At 41.7% G+C, this 12,126-nt stretch overlaps 1 protein-coding gene across 9 annotated transcripts in view; it reads left to right on the plus strand.

The window, feature by feature from the left end:
- LOC5575624 (putative uncharacterized protein DDB_G0277255) overlaps positions 1-12,126 on the plus strand; it is a 221,699-nt gene that overhangs the window by 175,209 nt on the left and 34,364 nt on the right. The gene's annotated exons all lie outside the window — the stretch shown is intronic.

Genomic DNA, 12,126 nt, shown 5'->3' on the forward strand with positions numbered 1-12,126 from the left:
GAAAAATCTATAATGATTTTTCTATAAATAGTCCCACTGGGAAGGATAAGTTACACTACCCGTCATAAATACGGACTCACTGAAATAAGTATTGCAACACTCAGCTGAATAATGAATCACCCCCAAAAAGTTTAGCATCACCTCAAAACAGGTCAATTCACATTGCTATATCTCGAGATCCTTACGACTTGCAAAGAAGCGATCTTCAGCAAAGTTGTTCAGGGGATCAAGGACATCCGGAAAGCGAACAGTTTAGTTCGCGATTCTGCCGCTAGGTGGCGCTAGTGAGCATGCAAAATTGAGCATTTTGAACTAGTTCTAGCTTGTGATCCATAAGAGATAGAAAGTATCGGGTCTTCGGTAAAGTTGCTCAGGGGTTCAAGGACATCCGGGAAGGGAACTGTTTAGTTCGAGAAAGTTCGAGTCTTCGGCGAAGTTGTTAAGAAGGCCAAGTACATCCGGAAGACAAACAGTTAGGTTGTAGATTTCGCCGCTAGGTGGCGCTAGTGAGCATGCAAAATTGAGCATTTCAAACTAGGTCTAGCTTTTGATCCACATGAGATAGAAAGTTCGAGTCTTCGATAAAGTTGCTCAGGGGTTCAAGGACATCCGGAAAGGGAACTGTTTAGTTCGCTATTTTGCCGCTAGGTGGCGCTAGTGAGCATGTAAAACTGAGCATTTTGAACTAGTTCTAGCTTGTGATCCATAAGAGATAGAAAATTCGGGTCTTCGGCAAAGTTGTTCAGAGGTTCAAGGACATCCGGAAAGGGAACAGTTTAGTTCGCGATTTTTCCGCTAGGTGGCGCTTGTGAGGATGTAAAATTGAGCATTTCAAACGAGTTCTAGCTTGTGATCCATAAGAGATAAAAAGTTCGAGTCTTCGGTAAAGTTGCTCAGGGGTTCAACGACATCCGGAAAGGGAACTGTTTAGTTCGCGATTTTGCCGCTAGGTGGCACTAGTGAGCATGTAAAATTGAGCATTTTGAACTAGTTCTAGCTTGTGATCCATAAGAAATAGAAAATTCGGGTCTTCGGCAAAGTTGTTCAGAGGTTCAAGGACATCCGGAAAGGGAACAGTTTAGTTCGCGATTTTTCCGCTAGGTGGCGCTTGTGAGGATGTAAAATTGAGCATTTCAAACGAGTTCTAGCTTGTGATCAATAAGAGATAAAAAGTTCGGGTCTTCGGTAAAGTTGCTCAGGGGTTCAACGACATCCGGAAAGGGAACAGTTTAATTCGCGATTTTGCCGCTAGGTGGCGCTAGTGAGCATGTAAAATTGAGCATTTTGAACTAGTTCTAGCTTGTGATCCATAAGAGATAGAAAGTTCGAGTCTTCGGCGAAGTTGTTAAGAAGGCCAAGTACATCCGGAAGACAAACAGTTAGGTTGTAGATTTCGCCGCTAGGTGGCGCTAGTGAGCATGCAAAATTGAGCATTTCAAACTAGGTCTAGCTTTTGATCCACATGAGATAGAAAGTTCGAGTCTTCGGTAAAGTTGCTCAGGGGTTCAAGGACATCCGGAAGATAGATAGTTTGGTTCGAGATTTTGCCGCTAGGTGGCGCTAGTGAGCATGTAAAACTGAGCATTTTGAACTAGTTCTAGCTTGCGATCCACAAGAGATAGAAAGTTCGAGTCTTCGGTAAGTAATGAACAGAAATAAAGTAAAGGACATCCAAATATCAAATTTTTTGATTCCTAATTTTGCCACTAGGTTGCACTAGTACGCATATTTAATTAAATATATGAAACAAATTCTATCTTTCGAGCCAGATGAGATAGAAAGTTTGAGTCTTCGGCAAAATTGTTCGGAAAGTCAAGGGCATCCAGGAAACTGTTTCCTCTGGAGGGATGACTGTACCAAAACACTATGAATTTGATAAGATAGAATTTCCAGAATGCTGTTCAGAAATCCTTTGACATTTGGAAGTTGAACTGATTAGGGATGGAATCATATTAAATTGTATGTAGTCTACCTATGCTTGACGAAAAAAATAAAAATAAATTAATTCAGGTGTGATCAAATGTATATTCAAGTGTATCATATCTGATCTGATATAATCTGTTCGCTTTCCGGATGTCCTTGAACCCCTGAGCAACTTTTTAATTTTTTTTTTTTTTTTACTTATTCGTTTATTTGATAGGCTCAAGCGCCGTCAGGCATAACGGAGCCGAATTCATTTGATTTGGTTTACAAAATCTTGTTTGCTTCTTAAATATCTATGTTAGTTTTGGGGAACCGAAAATCTCGCGGTTTGGTCGAGGTTAGGGAATACAATTATTTTTTGGGTAAGGATGGGATTTAAAGGTTTGATTGATCACAGTTAGCAGCAAAGTGGCGGTATGGTGCTGTTCGTCAATCATGGGGCGGACTTAAACGACCTGTAACGATACAACAAAACGGTTTCAAGGAAAGCAAGGTGGACAAACGGAACGACAGACATGGGTGATCAAACAAAAACGTCAATATCCTTCAAAAATTTGAAGAGGAGGAACATGTAATCGAAGTCTAGCCTACCCAAAACATCTCTAATGTCTTCCTTATCTGGTTTTCCTTGGGCCCTGAGGGATGCACATAAATTGGTTCTGGCAATTTCGTATTCGGGACAATACCACACGACATGATTGATGTCTTGGTAACCTGCGCCGCAACCACATCGATTGCTGTCTGCGAGGCCTATTCGATAAAAGTGTGAGCCCAGGGAGTAGTGATTGGACATCAGACGACACATTACCTTGATAAAATCTCGGCTCATGTCCAACCCCTTAAACCACGGTCTATTCGATACCTGTGGGAGAATAGAATGTAACCACCTGCCCAGATCCCCTTCATTCCATTTTTGTTGCCAACTGATCATGGCTTGCTGGCGAGCAATTGTGAAAAATTCATTGAAGGTAATACGCCGTTCGTAAATATTACCTTCCATAGCGCCCACCTTGGCGAGTGAGTCCGCTTTCTCATTGCCCGGAATCGAGCAATGAGAAGGGACCCAAACCAAGGTGATGTTGTGATTCGATAGAGCACTCAAAATAGATCGTATTTCTCGTAAGAAATACGACGAGTGCTTTACCGGCCTCATTGAACGAATAGCCTCTATGGAGCTGAGACTATCCGTGAAAATGAAGTATTGATCAGAGGGAAGAGAGGCTATTCGCTCTAATGCGTAGTGTATCGCCGCTAATTCAGCGACATATACGGAACAAGGATTTTGAAGTTTATGGGCGGCGCTATGAAATTCATTAAATACACCAAAACCAGTGGAATCATTTATTTTTGACCCGTCTGTGTAAAACGTTCTGTCGCTGCTGACTTGGCCGAACTTGTCTGCGAAAATTAATGGTATATACTCCGAACGGAGTGGTTCTGGAATTCCATGGATTTCACGCTTCATGGTCAGATCAAAAGCTACAGTTGAATTGGAGAAGACTGGGAAGCAACAACCGTGGGGTAAATTCGAGGAAGGGTTAATCTCCAGAGTCATGTACCAGTAGTACAGTGTCATGAATTTTGTTTGAGGATTTCGTTCGATTAGCTTTTCAAAATTTTCAATTACCAATGGGTTTAACACCTCACAGCGGATGAGGAACCGGAGCGACAATTCCGCAAAACGGTCTGATAAAGGAAGAACTCCTGCTAATACTTCTAAACTCATAGTATGAGTCGAGTTCATGCATCCTAAAGCGATTCGAATACAGCGATACTGAATACGCTGCAGCTTCAAGATGTGAGTTTTCGCCGCGGATTGGAAACAAAAGCTACCGTATTCGAGGACCGAAAGTATTGTTGTACGATATAACTTTGTCAGATCTTCCGGGTGAGCTCCCCACCATGTTCCTGTGAGTGTACGCATAAAGTTGATTCGTTGCTGGCACTTCTGATGCAGATACTTGATGTGCTTTCCCCAGGTGCATTTAGAGTCGAACCAGATCCCTAGATACATGTGCGAAAGGCCTTGAGTTAGTTCCTTACCCATGAATTGAAGCTTGATCTCTACTGGGTCACGCTTCCTAGAAAAGACAACTAACTCAGTTTTCTCCGGAGAGAATTCGATACCCAGCTTTACAGCCCACGTAGACAAATTGTCTAAAGTATCTTGCAACGGTCTTTGCAGATCATCCGCCCCTGGTCCTATTACAGAAACAACGGCATCATCTGCAAGCTGTCTTAGCGAGCAATTTTCCACGAGACAATTATCAATATCTCTTACATAAAAATTATAAAGCAGGGGGCTCAAGCATGAGCCCTGGGGGAGACCCATGTAGCTAATTCGTGAAGTTGTTGAGGTTCCGTGAGAAAAGCTCATACGTTTCTCAGACAACAAGTTATGCAAGTAGTTATTCAAAATTGGGGAAAGACCACATTCGTGGAGTTTGTCTGAAAGGACATCTATACATACTGAATCGAAAGCCCCTTTAATATCCAAGAAGACTGAACCCATTTGTTCCTTTTGAGCATAGGCCAGTTGAATTTCTGAAGAAAGCAACGCAAGACAGTCGTTCGTTCCTTTACCTCTGCGGAAACCAAATTGCGTATCTGATAGAAGGCCGTTCGATTCAACCCACTTGTCAAGCCGAAAGAGAATCATTTTCTCCAACAGCTTTCGAATGCATGATAACATCGCGATAGGTCGATACGAGTTATAATCCGACGCGGGTTTTCCGGGTTTTTTGATGGCTATCACTCTCACTTGTCTCCAGTCATCCGGAACAATGTTGCCCTCCAAAATTCGATTGAAAAGATTCAACATGCGCCTCTTAATGACGTCTGGGAGGTTTTTAAGCATGCTAAATTTTATTCCATCCATGCCTGGGGCAGAGTTGTTGCATGAGAGGAGAGCAAGTGAGAATTCAACCATCGTAAACGGTTCGTCCATGTCGTTTCTGTCGGTATGAACGTCTCTAATAGGTCGTTGCGTTGGAACGGAATCCGGGCAAACCTTCTTGGCGAAGTCGAAGATCCACCGAGGAGAGCTTTCGCGATCCTCATTGACCGTAGAAGCGTTCCGCATTCTTTTCCCGACGGTCCAAAGTGTTCTCATTGACGTTTCGCGCGATAACCCGTTAACAAAATTACGCCAATATCCGCGTTTTTTTGCCTTTACGAGGCTTTTAAATTTTCGCTCGAGTTTAGTAAACCGCTCGTAATTTTCTAGTGTACCGCGTTTGCGAAAGTTTTTGAACGCGGCGGATTTATCGCGATAGACCTTCGTACACTCGTCGTCCCACCAAAGAGTGGGTGGCCGGCTTCGTACTGAAGATCCTGGAAAAGGGCGACGCTGGGCTTGAAGAGCACTCTGAATAATTAACGCGGAGAGAAATTGACATTCTTCCAACGGAGGAAGAACATCAACTAGCTGTTCGCCCTCGTAAACCCCCTTGGCGTACTTTTCCCAGTCAATGTGCTTGGTGAGATCATACGCGAGGTTTATCTGATGAATTGGATTCGAATTATTGGTAACTGAAATTCTGATAGGCAGGTGATCACTACCATGGGGATCTTGAATTACTTTCCACGTGCAATCCAATGATAGTGAACTCGAACAGATTGAGAGGTCTAAAATGCTTGGAGGATCTGGAGGTTTTATTCGTGTTGCTTCCCCAGTGTTCAAAATTGTCAAGTTGAAGTAGTCACAAAGATCATATATCATGGAAGCGCGGTTGTCATCCCTCGGTGACCCCCAGGCTGTACCGTGAGAATTGAAATCTCCTAGAATCAACCATGGCGCAGGCATAGCACAGCATACGGCCGAAAGATCTCTGCGGGATACTCTGGCATTGGGCGGTATGTACACGCTGGCTATGCTGAAACTTTTACCTCGTATAGTAACATGACAAGCAACTACTTCAGTGCCTACCATCGGGGGGAAATCAATTCTATAAAAGGAGTGGAGCTTATTGATCCCCAAATGCACTCCTCCATACCCATCCCCTCGATCCAGACGAATAATATTAAAATCGTGGAATGGGACATCTTTTTCAGAAGTTAGCCATGTTTCACAAAGAGCAAATATGTCACAGCGCGTACTGTGAACTAAAAATTTGAACGCGTCTATGTTTTTAATAATGCTTCTACAATTCCACTGTAGCACTTCGATCATATCCCCGACCTCGTTGGTTAAATTAGCCATCGAAGGATATGAACGAATCAAGAATCGGCCAATTTGAAGCCAGTCGCTTCAGAAGGGGTTTTACCAAAGGAAGAATCATACTGATAAGGCTTTTTATAGCGGGTGAGACTTCTAACGTTTCGAAGATGATATCCACTATCCCAGAAAGAGTCATTTTTCCAGAAGCATCGACATATTGTTTTCGTTTTTCCTGGCTTTCTGAGTGAAAAATTGGGACATCTGGGGTTTTAGATGTTCCCGGAAGTGACGGAAAGTCTCCAGCTGATAATCTAAAACCAGGAGGTTGAACTTTAGCGGGGCTTCTGTCCCTTCTTGATTTTTCCAGGGATGGTTGGAGAACCTGTCTAACAGCTTCGTTTGGAGAAGCTTGCTGGCGTTGCTTGAGCCGTTTTGCAATGGCTCGCTTCCTCTTGGTTCCTGTATTAATGACAGTATACTCTTCCCCATCCTCAGAGCCAGAGCCCTGATCATCAATAGGCAGGGAAGTGAAGAGGTTATTGCTGTTAATGGATTGGGCTGGTGGATCAATGGCCGGAGCGATCTTCTTCAGTATTTCTGCGTAAGATCGCTTTGACCGCTGTTGCAAGGAGCGAATTGTGTGTTTCTCCCGCTCTATGAACTTCGGGCATGCGACTAGTTCATGTGGAGCTTGTCCACAACAGGTACATTTTGGTTCCTTTGGACAAGGGCCCTCCACATGCTGCTCTCCGCACGTGCTGCAACGAGGTTTGTTACAGCAGTACGTTGCGGTGTGCCCTAATTGCTGGCATTTTTCGCAATGCATAACCGTCGGTTTATAGAGACGGACAGGTAAACGAAGAAGCCCAATCACGAGGACGTCCGGAAGGGCTGACCCAGAAAAAGTCACTCGAAACGAATTTGAAGGACTTTTGGTGCCATCAGATGACACGTGGTTCATTTGTTTGACATCAATTATCTGTACTGGAGGAACGGCACGATTTTTAAAACCTCCAGTACCAGATCTGATGTCTGCACATGTCAAAAACGGCTCGGTGACTACTCCTGAGCACTCGACCTCTAGACTAGGGACATAGACATGGTACTCCCTTAAAAAAAGCTCGTAGGCAGCAATTCTGTTGGCTTGTTCGCGGTCACTGACGGTGACTCGCAGTTTATTACGGCTGGGCGAAGACACCTCGACAATGTCTCGAAACGACTTTGCCAGATCCTTCTGAATTTGAATTTTGTTTAACGGTTTGCCTTTGGGCCGAAAAAAAAACCAGAAAGGGACCCTTAGATCCGGGTGGATAGGCTTTTGGGCGGGGGGTCACAGTGGAAAGAGTGATAGAAGAGTCATTTGTCTGGGAATGTGGAGGATTGACTATGGGGTGTGTTGTAAAACCAGTATTGTTTGCCCCTGAGGTGGAGGGAAGCAATGCGGTGTCATTAACGGAAGTATCCATCGATTCTTGAAGCTTTCCAGGGATGGTTGGACTTAATTCTTCAAACGAGGGAGATTCTATTGATTCAACATCATCATCGGAGATATCGGATCTTTTCGGCCCCCCGCCGTCATCTGTTACGTCCATTGCAATGGATCAGTACGTAGTGGACCACAGAAGCCAAAAATAATGCTAATAATAATACAACAACTAACCTAATATGTACAAAAAAAAAAAAGAAAGGGTTGATAATTATTACTAGAGAATTAATCCAAACAATAATAATAATAATAAAGAAAAATAATAATAAAAAAAAATAATAAAAAAAAAACTTTTAAGCTAATTCAAGTGGGCCGTGGGCCGCAAGTTGGCAACCACTGATATGGACCCGAAAACAACTAGCACGTGATAGATGGTGGATGGGAAAAACAAGGCGAAAGACAATGAATAGCGAAGGCTACTTATCCGTCCGGAGTAGGTAGGTTTTGTTGATGCACAAATCACTACAGCAGCTGATGCGCCTTTGTCGCCGTTGTCGTCGTCGTTGTTATTGGCGACCAAATGATGACGATGATTGATTTCGATGATCGTCTTGGGTTAAAGATGAACGATGCTGCAATGGCATCGCCAAAGCCAGCTCGCTTCCCGTCGTCGGCAGGAATCACCTTGCGGCAGATACTTCTCACAAGCAGGAATGGCAAATGATATAAAAAAAAACACCCTCGGCGTGAGGAATGAAAAAATAAAACTCCACTTGTTTGAGACTCGCGTGATGATGAACGGAACAATGCGTCCGACTCGTCCAAAAGCTCGACAGGGAATGCTGAGCAACTTTGCCCAAGACCCGAACTTTCTATCTCTTATGGATCACAAGCTAGAACTAGTTTGAAACGCTCAATTTTGCATGCTCACTAGCATTACCTAGCGGCAAAATCGCGAACTAAACTAATCGCTTTCCGGATGTCCTTGAACCCCTGAACAACTTTGCCGAAGACCCGAACTTTCTATCTCTTATGGATCACAAGCTAGAACTAGTTCAATGCTCAATTTTACATGCTCACTAGCGCCACCTAGCGGCAAAATCGCAAACTAAACTGATCGTTTTCCGGATGTCCTTGAACCCCTGAGCAACTTTGCCGAAGACTCGAACTTTCTATCTCTTATGGATCACAAGCTAGAACTAGTTTGAAATGCTCAATTTTGCATGCTCACTAGCGCCACCTAGCGGCAAAATCGCGAACTAAACTGTTCGCATTCCGGATGTCCTTGAACCCCTGAGCAACTTTGCCGAAGACCCTAACTTTCCATCTCTCATGGATCACAAGCTAGAACTAGTTCAAAATGCTCAATTTTACATGCTCACTAGCGCCACCTAGTGGCAAAATTGCGAACTAAACTGTTCGCATTCCGGATGTCCTTGAACCCCTGAGCAACTTTGCCGAAGACTCGAACTTTCTATCTCTTATGGATCACAAGCTACAACTAGTTTGAAATGCTCAATTTTGCATGCTCACTAGCGCCACCTAGTGGCAAAATCGCGAACTAAACGGTTCGCATTCCGGATGTCCTTGATCCCCTGAATAACTTTGCTGAAGATCGCTTCTTTGCAAGTCGTAAGGATCTCGAGATATAGCAATGTAAATTAACCTGTTTTGAGGTGATGCTAAACTTTTCAGGGTGATTCATTATTCAGCTGAGTGTTGCAATACTTATTTTAGTGAGTCCGTATTTATGACGGGTAGTGTATATTCAAAGCAATAAATTACTACATAAGTTCAGAGGCGGACTTAGGGCACTGCAGCCTAAGGCCACCAATGCTTAGTGCGACCCTGCATACACGTACGTAATTATTGAAATTCTGTTAAATTTTGGCTTTCGTTTAGATTCACTGAAGTTCGGTGCAATTTTGCAGTACTTCGATCAGAAACAATATTACCGAAAGACATTACAGATGACCGTAAGGACGTGGCCGGCACCGTTATTGAAAACAAGTTTGTTAACTTCTAAGTCGATTTTCTCAATGCCTACTTTTTACAGATTGAACTGACTTGCAATTCACTGCAGTGCAGTGGAACCGTAAGGCGTCAAAATAAATAAATATTTCCACCTGAAAATAATGCTATTTCTACCAAGTGAGTAAAACTGATTCAACATTAGCTCACGACAATATACTCCACCACCAGCATTACTTTCAAGAAGGGAGCTACCAGTATAACAAACGTTAAGTATACTTTTTTCTAGATATTGAAACGTCTACTCTTCCCGTGAAGGGAATCGTGTGAAAAATTTCCTGTAAGGAAGGTAACAAGCAATTGTGAGATAACTTGGAGCTATTGGTTGAACAACTGTTGTGTAAATCGAATCTCCAAATTTACCAAAAGTACACTGACATTTTGACAATGCAATCCTTTTAGACTCCGAAATCAATACGAGGTGTCCATGACAGATTGAAATGGACAGTGTTTTCGTCTTTTCGTATTATTCAGTTGTCTCAATAGCGTATCTGCTACCAGACTCTATTAAAGTGGGACATCCAATAAATTTCCTAAACGGTAAAAAAACGGGTCTACCCCGTTTGGCATAATGCCGTTTGGCATACAGTCGTTTGGCATAATAGCTGTTTGGCATAATAGCTGTGTGGCATAATAGCTGTTTGGCATAAAGGTCGTTTGGCATAATCGCCATTTGGCATAATGGTCGTTTGGCATAACTGTGAAACTGAACTGAATTGGATCAAATAAATTAATAAATAAATCAATAATTCTGCTCTTTGATTTGCGTTTGTTCAATCTTGACAATATCAAAGGAACACACGCTATGTCTAAACCAGCGGACTATGAAGATCGAGTGTACCTTGGATTTTATCCTGCTAGAGATCAGTATTTGATCTACTATTTCATAATCGGAAGGTTTTTAAAATATTCTATAGGTGAATTTTTTTCCATGCATTTTGTATGGGCTGAAATGCGTAGGAAAACGCGATTTTTGTGGGCTGTATATGAAAAAAATACCTAAAAAGTGGAAAAAAAATAAAATTTCACCGATGGAATATTTAAAAACCCTCCTCCGATTATGAAAATATAACCCAAATACTGAAATCTAGCGAAAAAAAAATCCGAGGTACATTCAATTTTTATAATCTGCTGGTTTAGACAGTTCCTGAATTCAAGGTTGCATGCTTTGATTTGAAAAAAAAACATCAAAATAAACCATGATAAAATTAAGAACTGCACCAACGATTTTTAACCGACTTCAAAAATCTGTTAAGTTTACTATCATCTGGTAAAAATCACTGAGTAGTGCAGTAAAAGTGACCATGTTCACAGTAGCATCCACTACTGTAGTGTAACAAAGCATTGTATTTCAATCCGTGTGGCAACACAACATGGTCAAAAGTATAATGCCAAACTTGTTAAATCAAGTTTCTATTCATAAATATTGCAACCCTGGTTAAATTAACAGAATATACTTTCTTGTGTGGTGATGTTGACCAAAACATAGTCATAGTAGAGTTAACAGATGAATGTAGTCGGTTGAAATTCTTTGGGACAGTTCTTAATTTTACCATGGATTCAGTAGTAACTACAAAAACATTTATTTCAGTGTAGTGCTAGTGACAGTAGAGCTAATCCAAAGTAAAAACTCTTCAAATCATGATTATTTGTGTTTTGAATTAAGATTAAGTCATTAACATCCTTAAATCGTAGGTGCTGATTTTTTACCGCAATCACGACTTGACGTAATGTTGGTTTATGGGCAAAAGGACAAAAAGCTTAGCTTAGCTTAGCTTAGACTGACTACACATATCAATGGTTGCTATTCCGTGATTGACCGGAGTCAGTGAAAATGCACAAAGAATCAACTAGAAGTTCGGATGGGAATGGTCCTAATCTTCTTCAGTGTGCATAATTCAGTGCCTCTATTTATACAAGGTCAATAACGGCGCCGACCACGTCCTTGTAGTCAGGTGGGATTGGAAGAAGGAATGTTAGTGTGTAACCTTTGCTGTTTGGAGACCGTGTTTGCCTCTGCATCTCCACAAAGGTTACTGGGAGGGATGTTTGTTAATGGGGAGGACCGTTGTGTCACAGGATTCACTTTGATAAGCGATTAGACCATGATAAATAATTATTAAATAAAAACCTGGAATTGTCAGGGAATTTTGGCTACACTCTGGAAAATAATTTCGAAGCATGGTAGAATGTGTCGTTTTTGTGAAACAAAATCTATTAAATCAAAAAAATTTCGCTATCAAAACGCTAGTTGACATGTTAAGTCCTTTTAACGATTTTTATTTATTCAGCATATACATGTTCAGACAAGGAAGCAAAACTTAAGATTGCCAAAACATACAAAAAAGTAGGCAATGAGAAAAAACCAAAAATACATAAATATTTTGAAGGTTAGCAGATTTTTTTTATAGTCTTGGTTACTATTTTAATGCAAGTCTATATTTTTGTTTAAGGTCTCTGAAGCTTCTATTTTAATAAAAATGGTCGCTTAACTCACATTTTTAATCTGCTTGCAGTGAATCCCGGTGCATAATTCTAAAGACTCCAGAGAAACCTACAAATACTGTTAGACGGTTATCTTACAAGT

Source organism: Aedes aegypti, chromosome 2 (assembly GCF_002204515.2).
Source record: "Aedes aegypti strain LVP_AGWG chromosome 2, AaegL5.0 Primary Assembly, whole genome shotgun sequence".
NCBI lineage: Eukaryota > Metazoa > Arthropoda > Insecta > Diptera > Culicidae > Aedes > Aedes aegypti.